General features: G+C 38.3%; 1 protein-coding gene and 1 pseudogene across 3 annotated transcripts in view; both read left to right on the top strand.

Moving 5' to 3' along the window:
- Positions 1-14990, top strand: part of RNF128 (ring finger protein 128) — a 112566-nt gene that overhangs the window by 59386 nt on the left and 38190 nt on the right. The window lies entirely within an intron of this gene.
- LOC136317268 (lysine--tRNA ligase pseudogene) lies at positions 414-8991 on the top strand (annotated as a pseudogene).

The following is a 14990-nucleotide window of genomic DNA, read 5'->3' as shown; positions in this document are numbered from 1 at the left end:
TTTTGCTTTAGGTATTTTCATGATATTGTTTTCTAAAAAGTTTTATTATAAATATGGGTATAATAATAATTTATATTTGATTTGCATTTTTTAGCCCTCAAAGCATTTCACGTGTAATAATCTGTGGACTCATTTGGGAACTCAAACACTGTTTAGCAATATTACTATGGGAAAATGTATTGTTTATAATTCCAAAGAACAACCCATTAGTGTTTCTGTTGTAGTTAGTGTTAACAATGACAGCCCATGAAATATAGTTTATTACAAATGATCCTTGAACAACACAGGTTTCAACCATCCAGGTCTATTTATACACGATTTTTTTAAATAAATATATGCATTTCAGAGTAGTTTAAGGCTATGTTCTGGCGCAAGGCCTTCCTGCACTGGTACATGGAGGGGGGCATGGACAGATGGAGTTCACTGAGGCTGAGAACAATGTGAACAACCTGGCGTTCAAGTACCAGCGGTACCAGAACAGCACAGCCTATAAACAGTAGGAGTTTGAAGAGGTGGAGGAGGGGGAGGATAAGGCTTAAGAACTTCTCGAATATATTGTACATCCTTAGTGTACTTCTGTTTTCTTAAATCAAGCATGGTCTTTCTATTTGTATACTGTGGTGCTCAGTTTTGCCTCTTTCAGAAATGCACACTGTTGATATAATAATATGGAACTCCCTTAAAATTACAGTATTGTCTAAAATATCTATACTAATTCAAAGTATGTATCAAAAATGGCCTTCCATATCCCTGGGTTTCACATCAACCATGGATAGAAAACAATATTTTGGATCTGCAGGTGGGATTCTGTGGATGGTGAGGACTGACTATATGCATTGTTTTATGCCATTTTACCTAAGGCACTTGAGCATACCCATTCTATATAAGGGGTGTCCGAAAACCAATCCCCTGCAGATAACAAGGGACAAGTGTAGTTAAGTTTTGGGGGAGTCAAAATTTATACACGAATTTCCAATTGTGTGTGGCTCAGCACCCCTAACCCCCCAATTTTTAAGAGTCAACTATATATTCTTCCCAATCATGCTTCTTTAGAGAGTTTACTTGTTCCGTTTCTTTATAATATTAATCAAAGCTCTAGCTCACTTTTTCCATGTGCTTCACCTTATGGACTGCATTTCGTTTCCCAAACTTGTGGTGATCTGAAAAGAATTGGCTTATTTTAATAGCACTTGTAATGTTTCTAAATTTTTAAAGAAGATAGCGTTGATTTCTGGCTAGTTAGCCATTAATACATTTCCAGGTCGGTACATCTTTTCCCATTAGAGAATTTCAAAAGTCATTTAAATAAAGGCTAGAAAAGTATGGTTATATATATGAGTGAGGTTTTCATTTATAGATCTACAAACAAGCTATGTTTAACACAGTTCCAAAATATTTAAAGTTGTAGGGTATTATGAATTCTTGTTTTCCCACCACTATTTAATTTTGGCAAAGAAACAGGATGTGTAAGAGAGACAGAAACTGGCTAGTGCAAAAGCACCGGTCACCTCCATTGCCTTAGCAAGCATCCGTGTCCCACACTCTTTGCTGATTCTATCTGGCTAATGTTTGGTTAAACTGGCAAACAAGACAAAGAAATTGACTTACCTTGAGTAATGTAATTAAAAGCTAGTGGATTATCCTTTGATGGTAAGGAAAACTCCATGATTGCTCTATTTTTATCTCAATCTATTGTACCAAAGATGAATGTGCTCCATTTGAAATTGGGAGACAACTTATTACAATGGGAGGACAGGTGTCCTTGAGTTCGACTGCTTGCCTTGAATTCCAGATCTACCAATTAATAAATATGTGACATTAAGCAAGTTGTTAACCTGGACTTCATTTATCTTGTTTATAAAAGGGAGGATAATAATTCTCATTTTCTACAATGTTGTAAATAAAGTGTTTGACACATAGTGGACATTTATTGAATGTTAGTTTTCTTGAACCTTTTGCTAATAATTTTATTACTAAACATAATATGTCTCCTTTGGTAATTTTATCTGTTCACTACATTTTAAAATCTGTAATTGTTTTATATGCAGAAGCAGAAAAAAAGTTGGCACAACCAAATTGCTGTTTTTTTCTAGGCAGTTTCTGAGAAATACAGAGAAATTACATAACTAACTGACTAAAACAACTACTTTCTCCTTCTTCACTCTGTATTTCCATTTTTAGCATCAACAACAGCTTAAAATCAAGATGATAACCTCTAACAATAGAAATGGCTTTTGGATGTTTTGATGACAACAGTGGTCAAGAGAGGGGACTTAGGAATCAAATGAATTTTCACTTGAATTCCAACCTATCATGTAATAGTTTTCAGACTTCAGCCAAATTAACCTCTTCGTAACTCAGTTTTTAAATCTGTACAGTGGGGGATGATAATTTACTTACCTTATATTGTTATTGTGAGGGATAAATTAGATAATATACTGCTCACAAATATTAGGGGATATTTTATTGCTTCATATTCATTTTTGAAATATCCCCTAATTTTTGTGAGCAGTATATAGAAAATACTGACTATGCGGCCAGATTCATTAAAAGATACCCACCTCCTTACCATCATCTCTAGCCCTGTCTTGGAGATTGGCAATGCATATCACAAAAGAAATACTAATTGGAAAGAAAAAAGAATGAATTGCCATGAACTTGATAACTTCTCTGTCCCTCATTTTATTACACTAGCCTTATATTCTGTAAAAAGTTTCGTCAGTGTCAGTGAGTGATTAAATCAATTATCTCACTATGATAACAACAGAATCTTTTCAGTGTGATGACAAACATTTTAATTATATTTCTTTGTATTAATACAGTGTCTTTTGTATCAGGTTCCTGTGATTTCAAAGCGCAGTTCTACTTAATCCCTTCACCTTTTTCACCTAGCCCCACAACCTCTTTTCTCTCAGATAGTTATTCACTATTTATGTGTCTGTTTCTATTTGTTTGTTCGTTTATTTTGTTCATTGGATTCCACATATACGTGAAATCATATGGTGCTTGTCTTTCTCTGACTGGCTTATTTCACCTAGCATAATGCTCTCCAAGTCCATCTATGCTGTTGCAAAGGGTAAGATTTCCTTTTTTTATGGCCAAGTAGTATTTCATTGTGTAAATGTACCACAGTTTTTTTACCCACTCATCTACTGATGGACACTTGGGATGCTTCCAAATCTTGGCTATTGTAAATAACACTTCAATGGACATAGAGGTGCATATATTCTTTCTTTCTTTTCCCTCAAAATTTTAATTTAATTTTTCTTTGAAAACCATTTTATTTTTCAATTACAGTGGACACTCAATATTGCATTAGTTTCAGGTGTACATCATGAACTAACAAACATATCTATTTGAATTGGCATTTTGGGTTTCTTTGAATATATTCTCAGAAATGGAATTGAAAGGATTTAGAAAAAAACCCTCATGGACACAGACAATAGTATAGTGATTAGCAGAGGGAAAGGGAGGTGGGTGTAGTAGAGGATAGTGTTGGGGGGATAAATGGTGATGCAAAGAGACTTGACATTGGGTGGTGAATACCTTACAATATACAGATGATATATTATAGAATTTTAAACCTGAAACTTACATGATTTTATTAACCAATGTCACTCCAATAAGTATAATAAAAAAGTGTAGTTCTAAAGGATAGGTTCATCTTTCTTATTGACTTTCAGAAACAATTTATTGTGAAAGGATAAAACCACAAGTGAGACAAGTTTGTGTTCATTTTTATAATTAGTATGTGGTTCTTAGCACAGAGGTTAGCATTTATAATACTTCATATAGGAAGAAATTTAATAGTTTCAGTTGGCAGGATATTCTTATTTATCAATTTTTATACTAAATAATGCCAGAATTTCTTCAGAGCCATACCAAAATCTCTTTTTCTCTAATTCGAACACTTAATAGAGTAATACTATTTGGATTTCCCTAACTTTTGTACCCTTAGGGTCTTGTGGCCAGACCAAAATAAATATCCTATCTTGAACATAATTTTGCTCTCCCTAATTTTAATAATTAATGCAATTTCCAACCTAATTTTCCTATTAGAAAGTATACCTGAAGAGAATGTACACAAAAAGCGGTTCCAATTTCAACAAGAATTTAAACACCCCTTTATGACCAGCACTGTGCTGGATGTTGTGGTAGGAGGAGAAGAATGAGCAGGGAGTAGCCCAGGATAAACAATGATGTGGTCTTTTCCTTCCAGGGAGCTCATATTTTCAGGCTCTATTGCATTTTTTGGCAATAATGATATTTGAGTCTGGCACTCAAATGTCAATTTAGCTAAGGCTTCTGATCTACACAAAAATGGCCCTCTCTAGAGTTTGGCAATATTTAAGGTACAGAGGCATGTCTGTTCTTTTGATACATTCTTATACTAGTTTTACCTGGTCTGAAAGGTTGAGGGTAAAGTGGCAAGTAGTGGAAGCCATGTCCCATTTTTATTGTAAGTCTAAGCCATGGTTTGGCTTTGTGCTTATATGTTTCTTCTTTATACAACAACAGTTTATTCAGTGTAACTCTCCTTCCCAAGATCTCACATTGCAAGAAAATAGAATCAGTTCTATTCGGATCACTATAATTTCTCTTTTTAATTTAAACTTTAATTTTTTATACTATTACTTCTAATGTTTTGTTTTGTTTTATATTTTATCACTTCTTTTTGGCAGCAGGAGGAGAAGAGAAAAGAGAGAGAAAGAGAGGGAGAGAGAGAGAGAGAGAGAGAGAGGAGGAGGAGGAGGAGGGGTGAAGAAGCAGATCATCGCTTCTCCTGTGTACCCTGACCTGGAGTCAAACCCAGGACTTCCACACGTGGGATCAAAGCTCTACTGCTGAGCCAACTGGCCAGGGCCTATATACCATAATTTCTAATGATAAGAGTTTTTTTCCCCTGAAACCCCTAAATCTCCTGTTTACCCTTTTATACTGCTCAACAAATATCTTTGTTTTCGATCTGCTGTTTATATATCATTACTCAGTAGTTGCTTCACCTTGTACCATCAAATATTCTTATCAGATTCTGAACAGCTCTGGATATTGCACAATTTATTTTCCCAAATGATGGAAAACATTGATGCTTGGAGTTAACTGATTCTCATTCCTCCAGAAAACATTAAAAATTCAACAACAAATGTTGAATTTGGTTTCTAGAAACCTTACTACCCCAAAACCAAAACTATGACAATAGAAAAATTTACTATAAAAATTGTAATACAATTACAGGATACCTAATTAATTAATAACATATATACTACAATTAAATAACATATATACTACAATTTTTGCATGGTTTTGCAATAGCCTGTCTTATAATTTCCTTTTCCTCGGTGTCAGCACTATTTTAAGATTGTATAGACACTCAACCACTTCCAACTACTTTAAGACTTCTCTTTTATGACCTCTGAACTTCTTCTTAAGTGACCAAACCACTGGTCTCCTATTGAACCAAAAAATAACTAGATTCTAAATTGAGCTTGGGACTAAAATGTCATCTGTATTAGCTCCTAAATGTTAGCTCATAAATGAGTCTGGCACTCAAATGCCAATTTAGCTAGGGATTTTTAGATATACCCCAAAATGGCCCTCTCTAGAGTTTGACAATATTTAAGGAAACTTAGGTATAGTCAAGCCCTGTTGGAGAGAGATTTTGCCACCATTGTTAGTGCTACTGTGGCAGTATGGTCATTTCAATGGGATCAGCAGTATGGCAGTGTGCATCTCACTAAACCCAATGTCTATATAGTAGAATTAGTGTTCAAGTTTTTATCTTATGTATATATGATAGATTCTTGCTGTAGGCAGACATGTCCTGTCAAGATATGCCATCTTTGAATGTAGGGAGGAGGTGTACCTTAGAATCTGTTCATTATAATCATCTTTAAGGATTAATTTGTTTTCAGATTGAATCAAGATTCAAATTATCACTAAACATAACATACTTAAAATTACATTGATCAAACATGTATTTGACACATGTTACATTCCAGATACTCTATTAGATGTTGTAGATACATCGATGAAAGACCCAGTCCCTAACTAAGCTTAAGGAGTTAATAGATTAAGTGAAACTCAAATAAACCAGATAACCTCAAGGGAAGTCTGCACCAGACAGTGAAAAAGCTGAATTTATAACCAAGATGGGCCAAAATCTTTTGAAAGGAGGTTGAACTTTATTCTTTAGGTGAAATGGAACTCTTTAAGGGCCTTTAGCAAAGGAATAATATGTACATTTTTCTTCTATTTTTATTTCTCTGTTTATTTTTTTAATTTATTGGGGTGACATTGGTTAACAAAATTGTATAGGTTTCAGATGTACGATTCTATAATACATCATCTGTATATTGTATTGTGGATTCACCACCCCAAGTCAAGTCTCCTTCCATCATCATTTATTCCCTTTTTACCCTCTTCTGCTTCCCCCTACCCCACTTTCCATCTGGTAATCACCACAATGTTGTCTGTGTCTATGAGGGTTTTTTGGGGGGGGTATTTCTTTTTTTTTGTGGTATTTCTTTTCTTTTCTTTTGCTTAATACCTTCACCTTTATCACTCAGCTCCCCAACTCCTCTCCCCTCTGACAGCAATCAGTCTGTTATCTATAACTATGAGTCTGTTTTTATTTTGTTTATTTATTTTGTTCATTAGATTCCACATATGAGGGAAATCATATGGTATTTGTCTTTCTCTGACTGGCTTATTTCATTTAGCATAACACTCTCCAGATAACACTTTTTGCCTTTTAGAAAAATATATCTCGTAGCTGTGAGGGGAATAAATTGTAAGGCTGATACTGGTAATTTTAGAAACCAGTGAGGAAGCTGTTATAGTGATTAAGCTGAGAGATAATCATGACAGTAGAGTTGTATTATAACATGAATAGAATGAGCCTGTTTCTGATGTGGTTAATTTTCAAACTTCTCTATGTGAAGTACTTACTGATAAAAATAAAATACTACTATTGATAGAGTTTTTCTATGCAGTATAATGGACTGGGCAGAGTGACCAGATCATAACCTTGAAACTGAAACTATAATCAAACTCCAGCCTAATATTTCTTAAATTATGGGCCATACCTTTCAGGTCAGGGCCTCTGGAGAGATGGCTGTAATGCAGGGACCTTAGATAAATGTGACAGTGGTGAGCTGAAGCTGAGCAACAGTGGTGGTAATCATTAGTTCCTGGGTATTCTCACATGTTGGTGCAAGCTGCTGTAAGGCTTCTTAGGAAGTCCCTGTGCCAGTCTCCTGAGCACAGTGAGGGCAGAGAGAGCTGCAATTGGATCAACTTGCTCCTTTCACAGCACTTCACAAGGACAAGCTACATTCTAATAAAAGAAATGAGCTAAAAAGACACCTGAAAACTGAGAAGAACGTAGTGGAGAAGGAGGCCAAGCATGAGAAGCTCAGTGAGAACAACTAAGCCAGGTCAATGCTGTTGCCACTCACCCCATCACTGACAATGATTTGCGTGTCAAGGAAAAGAATCTGGATCCAAACCAATACTACTTGTATCCAAAGCCAAGCATTCCACCAACTAAAGGTCAATGGGGAAGACCCATACCCATAAAAGTTCCATATAGATGTCTCTCTCACTCATTTCATCTAAGAATACCGTCGGTTGCAGCCTGTTGACCACCTGAAGGACATCATCTTAAAGGTGGTGGGTAGGATCCATGACTAAAGAGCTCTTAGGGAAAGCTCATTTTCCCTGGCCTTTGAGGAGAGAGGATCAAGTTGCAAGTCATAGCCAGTTACAGGAATTATAAATTAGAAGAATTTATTTGTATCAATAACAAACTGGGTCAGGGAGACATAATTGGAATTCAGAGGAATCCTAGGAAAACCAAGAAGGATGAGTTGAGAATCATTCCCTAAGAAATCATACCGCTGTCTCCTTGCTTGCATATGTAACCTCATCTTCACTTTGGCTTCAAAGATAAGGAAACACCATATTATTAGAGATTCTTGAGCTTGATCCTTAATGACTTTGTAAGGCAGAAATGTATTATTCACCCTGAAATCATCACGTATAAAAGAAGTTTGTTGGGTGAGCTGGAATTCCTAGAGATTCCAATTTTCGTGATGAATATCTCCCTGGGAGAAGTTGTGGCCATGCCGTTTCCACAACAAACTAGACATGAATTTAAATATGAGAATTGCTTCATAACTCTTCCATAAGATGTTTGGGTTTGGTGGCATTAACCAGATTTACAAAATTAGGGGCCATTTCCTGAATGAAGGAATTGACTTGATTCACAATTCTGAGTTCACCACCTGTAAGTCCTACAAGCTATCATGATCTTATGGAAATCACACACAAAAAAAGATGGCTTCAGGGTTAATAGTGAGGCACATTATAAGCAGTTAAAAGGTCACTTATTAACGTCACACTACCCTTTCAGAGGATCAGCATGGTAAAAGAGCTTGAGAAAAGCTGCCCAAAACAGCCTTTCAAAACTGAAGAAACAAAATTCTTGATGATATCTGCATGGCAAAGGCTGTTGAATGCCCTCCAGCTTGGACCACAGCCAGGTTCCTTGATAAGTTTTTGATGGAGTTCCTAGAAGTTTTGCGTCAACCTTACATTCATCTGTGATCTCTTACGACAATGAACCCTTTGGCTAAATGACATGGCTCTGAAGACAATCTGACTGAGCACTTTGAGCTCTATATCATGAAGAAGGAAATATGCAGTGCCTACACCAAGGTGAATGACTTCATGAGGAAGTGGCAGCTTTTCAAACAACAGGCCAAGGCCAAGTCTGCTAGTGATGATGAGGCTCTGTTCCTAGATGAACACTTCTGCACCATCCTGGAATACAGGCTGCTCTCCACAGCTGGCTGGGGCATGGGCATTGACCAAGTCACCATGTTCCTCACAGACTCCAATAACATCAAGGAAGTACTTCTATTTCCTTCCATAAAACCTGAAGACAAGAAGAAAAATGGAGCAACTGCTGATATGCTGCAGCGAAAATAACAATTGCAAGTCACATAACTCAGGCATCTTCGCATTTCTGGAAAAAATTAAGGACTGCAAGTGAATTTTTGTATGTTGCTATCCATTTGACTCTCCCAGTTCAGTCACTACTAGAAAGAAAAGGAATTAAGAATTCTTTATTACTCCTTGTTACCAAAATAAAGTGTTTCACTAAGAAAATTAATAAAATTATGGGCCACAGATAACATGCAGCCAAAGAACCCATGGACCTTGTTAAAGTACAGATTCTCCAGCCAGACATACTGAGTCAGTAAATGTGCACCTGGGAGTAAAGTGTTTTAGCAAGTTTCTCAGGTTATCCTCATGCATATTAAAGTTTGGGGATCATTGATATAGCCCAACAGTTTTCAAAATATGATCTGGGATTCATGAGGTCAAAACTATTTTCATAGTAATATATAGACATTATTTGCCATATTCACTGTGTTAACATTTACTCAGAAGGTGGAAAAGCAGTGGTTGGAAAAAACTGCAAGCCCTTTAGCACAAATTAAGACACTGGCACCAAACTGTATTGTACCTCCATGCATTTACAGCAAAAAAGAAAATGTCAGTTTTACTTAAGAATGTCCTTGATAAATCAGTAAGAATAATTAATGTTATTATCCTATTATTTATCTTACCCTGTCATACACAGTATTTTTGCATATTCTGTGTGATGAAATGTGAAGTAGGCATAAAAACACTTCGGAGCAGACCAAAATATGATGGTGAATTAAATGGGAAGCAGTTGTATGACTGCGTTGTGAGCTGAACTAGCCACTTTCTTCAAACAACCTCTTTTTAACTTGAAAGAACTGTTAACAAACAGTGGTTATCCCGACATGGGCATTTTGGAAGACTTTTTCTCCAAAATGAACTAAGTGAGCCTATTTTGTCAAGGAAAATAAATGACAAAATTTGTTGCTAATGACAAAATTTAAGTATTCAAGCAAAAATTAGAACTTTATTAACCTTACCTACCATGCGAGCTTGACAACATCCTAGTACTTACATTTGTCTGATGCTAGCAATGGTGATACAATATCAAAAACAACAGATTTTTTTTGGTATTGTATCATCTTGAAATGAGTCACATTTGTGAGATATGAATAACTTAATAAAGCAGTACTTTCCAATGACCAATGTAAATATTACTAAACCATGTACGTATATATAAAGGACCCCATTTAAGGAAGTACAGAGTTTATTGGTATGGTTTCAAACTCTACCCTGCACCTAACATTTAAGAAATTACCATGTGTTGAGTTTTGGTATAGTTTCAAGGAAGACTATGTACCATCTAAACTTATTTGAAACCCTGGCCAGTTGGCTCAGTGGTGGAGTGTCGGCTGGGCGTATGGATGTCCCAGGTTCGATTCCCGGCCAGAGCACACAGGAGAAGTGCCCATGTGCTTCTCCACCCCTCCTCATTTCACTTCTCTCTCTCTCTCTCTCTTTCAAAAAAAAAAAAAAACATTCCACTTAAAAAAACATAAAGAATGCTTGCTTTGATAAGCTTCTATTTCCCTCTTTGAAATACACTGGCCTTCCCTAGTTGCCCAAAGAGTTCAGGCCATAGAGGAAAAACAGAGCCCTTGAAAGCTACTGTGGACAAAGTTGATATTCAGAAGCCCACTTCAATTGCTTTCAGATTTCCTTTTTTTTTTTTTTTTTTTTTTTTTTTTTTTTTTTCCGAAGCTGGAAACGGGGAGAGACAGTCAGACAGACTCCCGCATTCGCCCGACCGGGATCCACCCGGCACGCCCACCAAGGGCGATGCTCTGCCCACCAGGGGGCGATGCTCTGCCCGACCAGAGCCACTCTAGCGCCTGGGGCAGAGGCCAAGGAGCCATCCCCAGCGCCCGGGCCATCTTTGCTCCAATGGAGCCTTGGCTGCGGGAGGGGAAGAGAGAGACAGAGAGGAAGGAGGGGAGGGGGGTGGAGAAGCAAATGGGCGCCTCTCCTATGTGCCCTGGCCGGGAATTGAACCCGGGTCCCCTGCACGCCAGGCCGATGCTCTACCGCTGAGCCAACCGGCCAGGGCCGCTTTCAGATTTTCTAATGAAGGAAATATTTACTAGAGAATTACATTGGAATGCTTCATAACTTGATCTTGTTCATTCTAGATACGCGTGAATTCAGAAGTACTGACCCAACTAATTTTCTCAAGATATTGGGCAGTATTGAATGTAAGCTTAGTTTTAGAAGAGCTACTTTAGCCTTCAGTTGCCCTTACTTCTTGTTTAGTCATTCCTTGTGACTACTCTCTTTTCTAATATTAAAACTGGATTACTGGTTGAAAGAGATGCTAAACAGCTTTCCTCGCCTTCTTGTATTCTGCATTTGAATGCCAAGATGCTGTAAGTATGCCATCATTAAATCTTAGAATATTTAATATATTGTAAAAGGTTTTAAAATTTTATTCCTGACCAGGCAGTGGCGCAGTAGATAGAGCATTGCAGAGGGATGCAGAGGACTGAGGTTCTAAACCTCAAGGTCACCAGCTTGAGCACGAGCACATCTGGTTTGAGCACCAGCTTGAAACCAAGGTCGCTGGCTTGAGCAAGGGGTCACTCACTCTGCTGTAGCCCCCTGGTCAAGGCACATATGAAAAAGCAGTCAATGAACAACGAAGGTGCCACAATGAAAAATTGATGCTTCTCATCTCTCTCCCTTCCTGTCTGTTGGTCCCTATCCATCCCTCTCTCTGTCACTGTCACAAAAAATGAATACATTTTACATTAACATGTTAATATTTAAATAAAAGTCCAGAAGCACAGAACTTACTACAGAATTTTCACTTGATAATTTTTTTTCAATAAATTTGTTGGCATTCACAAATAAATAATTATTTTTATTAAGTGAGAGGCAGGGAGGCAGAGATAGATTGAATCATGCACTCTGACCAGGATCTACCTGGCAAGCCCCTACCAGGCAATGGTCTGTCCGGCTGGGTCTCAGCTTCATTGCTCAGCAACCAAGCTATTTTAGCTCCTGAGGCTGAGGCTATGGAGCCATCCTCAGTGCCTGGGGCCAGCTTTGCTTGAACCATTGGAGCCATGGCTGCAGGAAAGGAAGAGAGAGAGAGAGAGAGAGAGAGAGAGAGAGAGAGAGGGAGGAGGGGTGGAGAAACAGATGGTCACTTCTTCTGTATGCCCTGACCAGGAATCAAACCCAGGACTTCCACACACTGGGATGACACTCTACTGCTGAGCCAACAGGCCAGGGCTATTTTACTTTTTTATTAAATGAGAGGGAGGGAGGCATGAAGACAGAGAGACAGACTCCCACATGCATCCCCAATGGGATCCACCTAGTAAGCCCCCTACAGGGTGATACTCTGCCCATCTGGGGCTGCTGTTCCATTACTCAGCAACTGAGCTATTTTCAGCACCTGAGAGAGGCCATGGAGTCATCCTCAGCACCCAGGCCATTTGAGCCATGGCTGCAAAAGGGGAGGAGAGAGAGAGAGAGAGAGAGAGAGAGAGAGAGAGAGAGAGAGAGAAAGAAGGGGAAGAGGTGGAGAAGCAAATGGTTGATTCTCCTGTGTGCCCTGACCAGGAATTGAACCTGAGACTACCACACACAGGGCCACAAATAAATAATTAAATTATACCAAAACCATAATATCATTAGCATTTTAAAATTTTGTTTTCAATTAAAGTTTACATTCAATATTATTTTGTGTTAGTTTCAGGTATACAGCATACTGGTTAGTCAATCGTATACTTTACAAAGTGTTCCCTCCCAATATTTCCAGTACTCACCTAGCACCATACATAGTTATTACAATACTGTTCACTATATTTCCTATGCTCTATTTTACATCCTGGTGACTAGTCTGTAACTACCAATTTGTACTTCTTAATCCTTTCACCTTTTTCACCCCGTCCCCAACCTCCCTGTCCTCTAGCAACCATCAGTCTGTTCTCTGTGCCTACGAGTCTTTTAATTTTGTTTGTTCATTTATTTTGTTCTTTAGATTCCAAATATAAGTGAAATCGTATGCTATTTGTCTTTTTCTGACTGATTTATTTTTGTTATATCATTATTTTTTGAAAGACATGAAAGGGGTTAGCACCAGCAAGATCCTTGATCAAATGTCTATATATTATGAATAATAACTAGAAAAAACTTTTTGCCAGTAGGGCCCAGAAGAGACATCCTTTATTTATATTAACATTTTAATTGAAAGATATTCAGTAACAGTAGTAAGAGTTGCTACACCATATTTTATCACCTTTTTTCCTGAGATAGGCAAATGCCAAAACCTTTATTCACTATTGAACCTTTGAAATTGGAGTCTGTATTTCTTGTGCTGTGTAATTGCTACTTACTCCTGATCAGTCTCTTCTCCCAAAATACTTTAGATAGCAGAGTGAAAATATAAAAAACGTGAGCCATATTGTGTTATTAATGATTTTAAATAGGAAGTTCAAGATGAACACACAATAAAATATACAGATAATGTATTATAAAATTGTACTCTTGAAAGCTATATAATTTTATTAACAAATGTCACCTCTATAAATTCAATAAAAATTGAATAAGTAAATAATAAAAACTTGAGTGACTGCTATAGTTGTGTTAAAAAGATAAGTGAGGTTTGAGATATACTGGATTCGGGCTGGTGTTTAAGCAATTAGGGTTCAGATTAGATAACCTTGACCTTTCAATTGTCAAATATAAAGTGCTATTGATATATTTGAATTGTTAAAATGACAACTTTCTGATATTCCACTTTGAAAATTGAGCTATCAGATACAATTCATTAGTATTTATGAATAAATCCTTGATTTATCACTACAAGTCAGATAGTGAGGCATATAACTAATGCAATTTATAGTTTGTCTTAATGATTTTGCCTAACAGTTCAAGAAGGAAAAGTGTGTAAATGAGCTCACACTCACCTTTGAAACAAAGTGCAGGTTTAGAGATTGAAATCCCTAAATGACAGCTGTTCTGTGATCGGGCTTTATGCCACAGAGTTTTATTGTCCAATTAAGGGTCAGTTTTCATCATCAGATACTTATAGCATAGATTCCTTTTCATTGAGGTGGATATGTAGTGGCCCTGGCTGGTTGGCTGAGTGGTAGAGCGTCGGCCTGGCGTGCAGGAGTCCCAGGTTCGATTCCCGGCCAGAGCACACAGGAGAAGCGCCCGTCTGCTTCTCCACCCCTCCCCCTCTCCTTCCTCTCTGTCTCTCTCTTCCCCTCCTGTAGCCGAGGCTCCATTGGAGCAAAGTTTGCCCGGGCACTGAGGATGGCTCTGTGGCCTCTCTCAGGTGCTAGAATGGCTCTGATTGCAGCAGAGCGACGCCCCAGATGGGCAGAGCATCGCCCCCTGGTGGGCATGCCGGGTGGATCCTGGTCGGGCGCATGCGGGAGTCTGACTGCCTCCCCATTTCCAACTTAAGAAAAATACAAAAAAAAAAAAAAGAATGAAATGAATAGTTGATTTAGAAATTACAAAGGGATAGAAGAAGAAATGTAGTTATATTCCTTTAAAAATTTATTACAGCCCTATTTTCTCTAGGCAAAAATTGCAACTCTGTTATTTTTGCTGCACTATGCATCTTCCCTGGCCCAAACTCTAATCTATTTTTGGTTACCAATTTTTTTTTTTTTGTATTTTTCTGAAGCTGGAAACGGGGAGAGACAGTCAGACAGACTCCTGCATGCGCCCGACCGGGATCCACCCAGCATGCCTACCAGGGGCGACGCTCTGTCCACCAGGGGCGATGCTCTGCCCCTCCGGGGAGTGGCTCTGCCCCGACCAGAGCCACTCTAGCGCCTGGGGCAGAGGCCAAGGAGCCATCCCCAGCGCCCGGGCCATCTTTGCTCCAATGGAGCCTTGGCTGCGGGAGGGGAAGAGAGAGACAGAGAAGAAGCGGGGGTGGAGAAGCAAATGGGCGCTTCTCCTATGTGCCCTGGCCGGGAATCAAACCCGGGTCCCCCCCCCACACACGCCAGGCCGATGCTCTACCACTGAGCCAA

Source organism: Saccopteryx bilineata, chromosome X, assembly GCF_036850765.1.
Source record: "Saccopteryx bilineata isolate mSacBil1 chromosome X, mSacBil1_pri_phased_curated, whole genome shotgun sequence".
Lineage (NCBI taxonomy): Eukaryota > Metazoa > Chordata > Mammalia > Chiroptera > Emballonuridae > Saccopteryx > Saccopteryx bilineata.
Note: the sequence above shows the minus strand (reverse complement) of the source record. Positions and strands in the feature narration are given on the sequence as shown.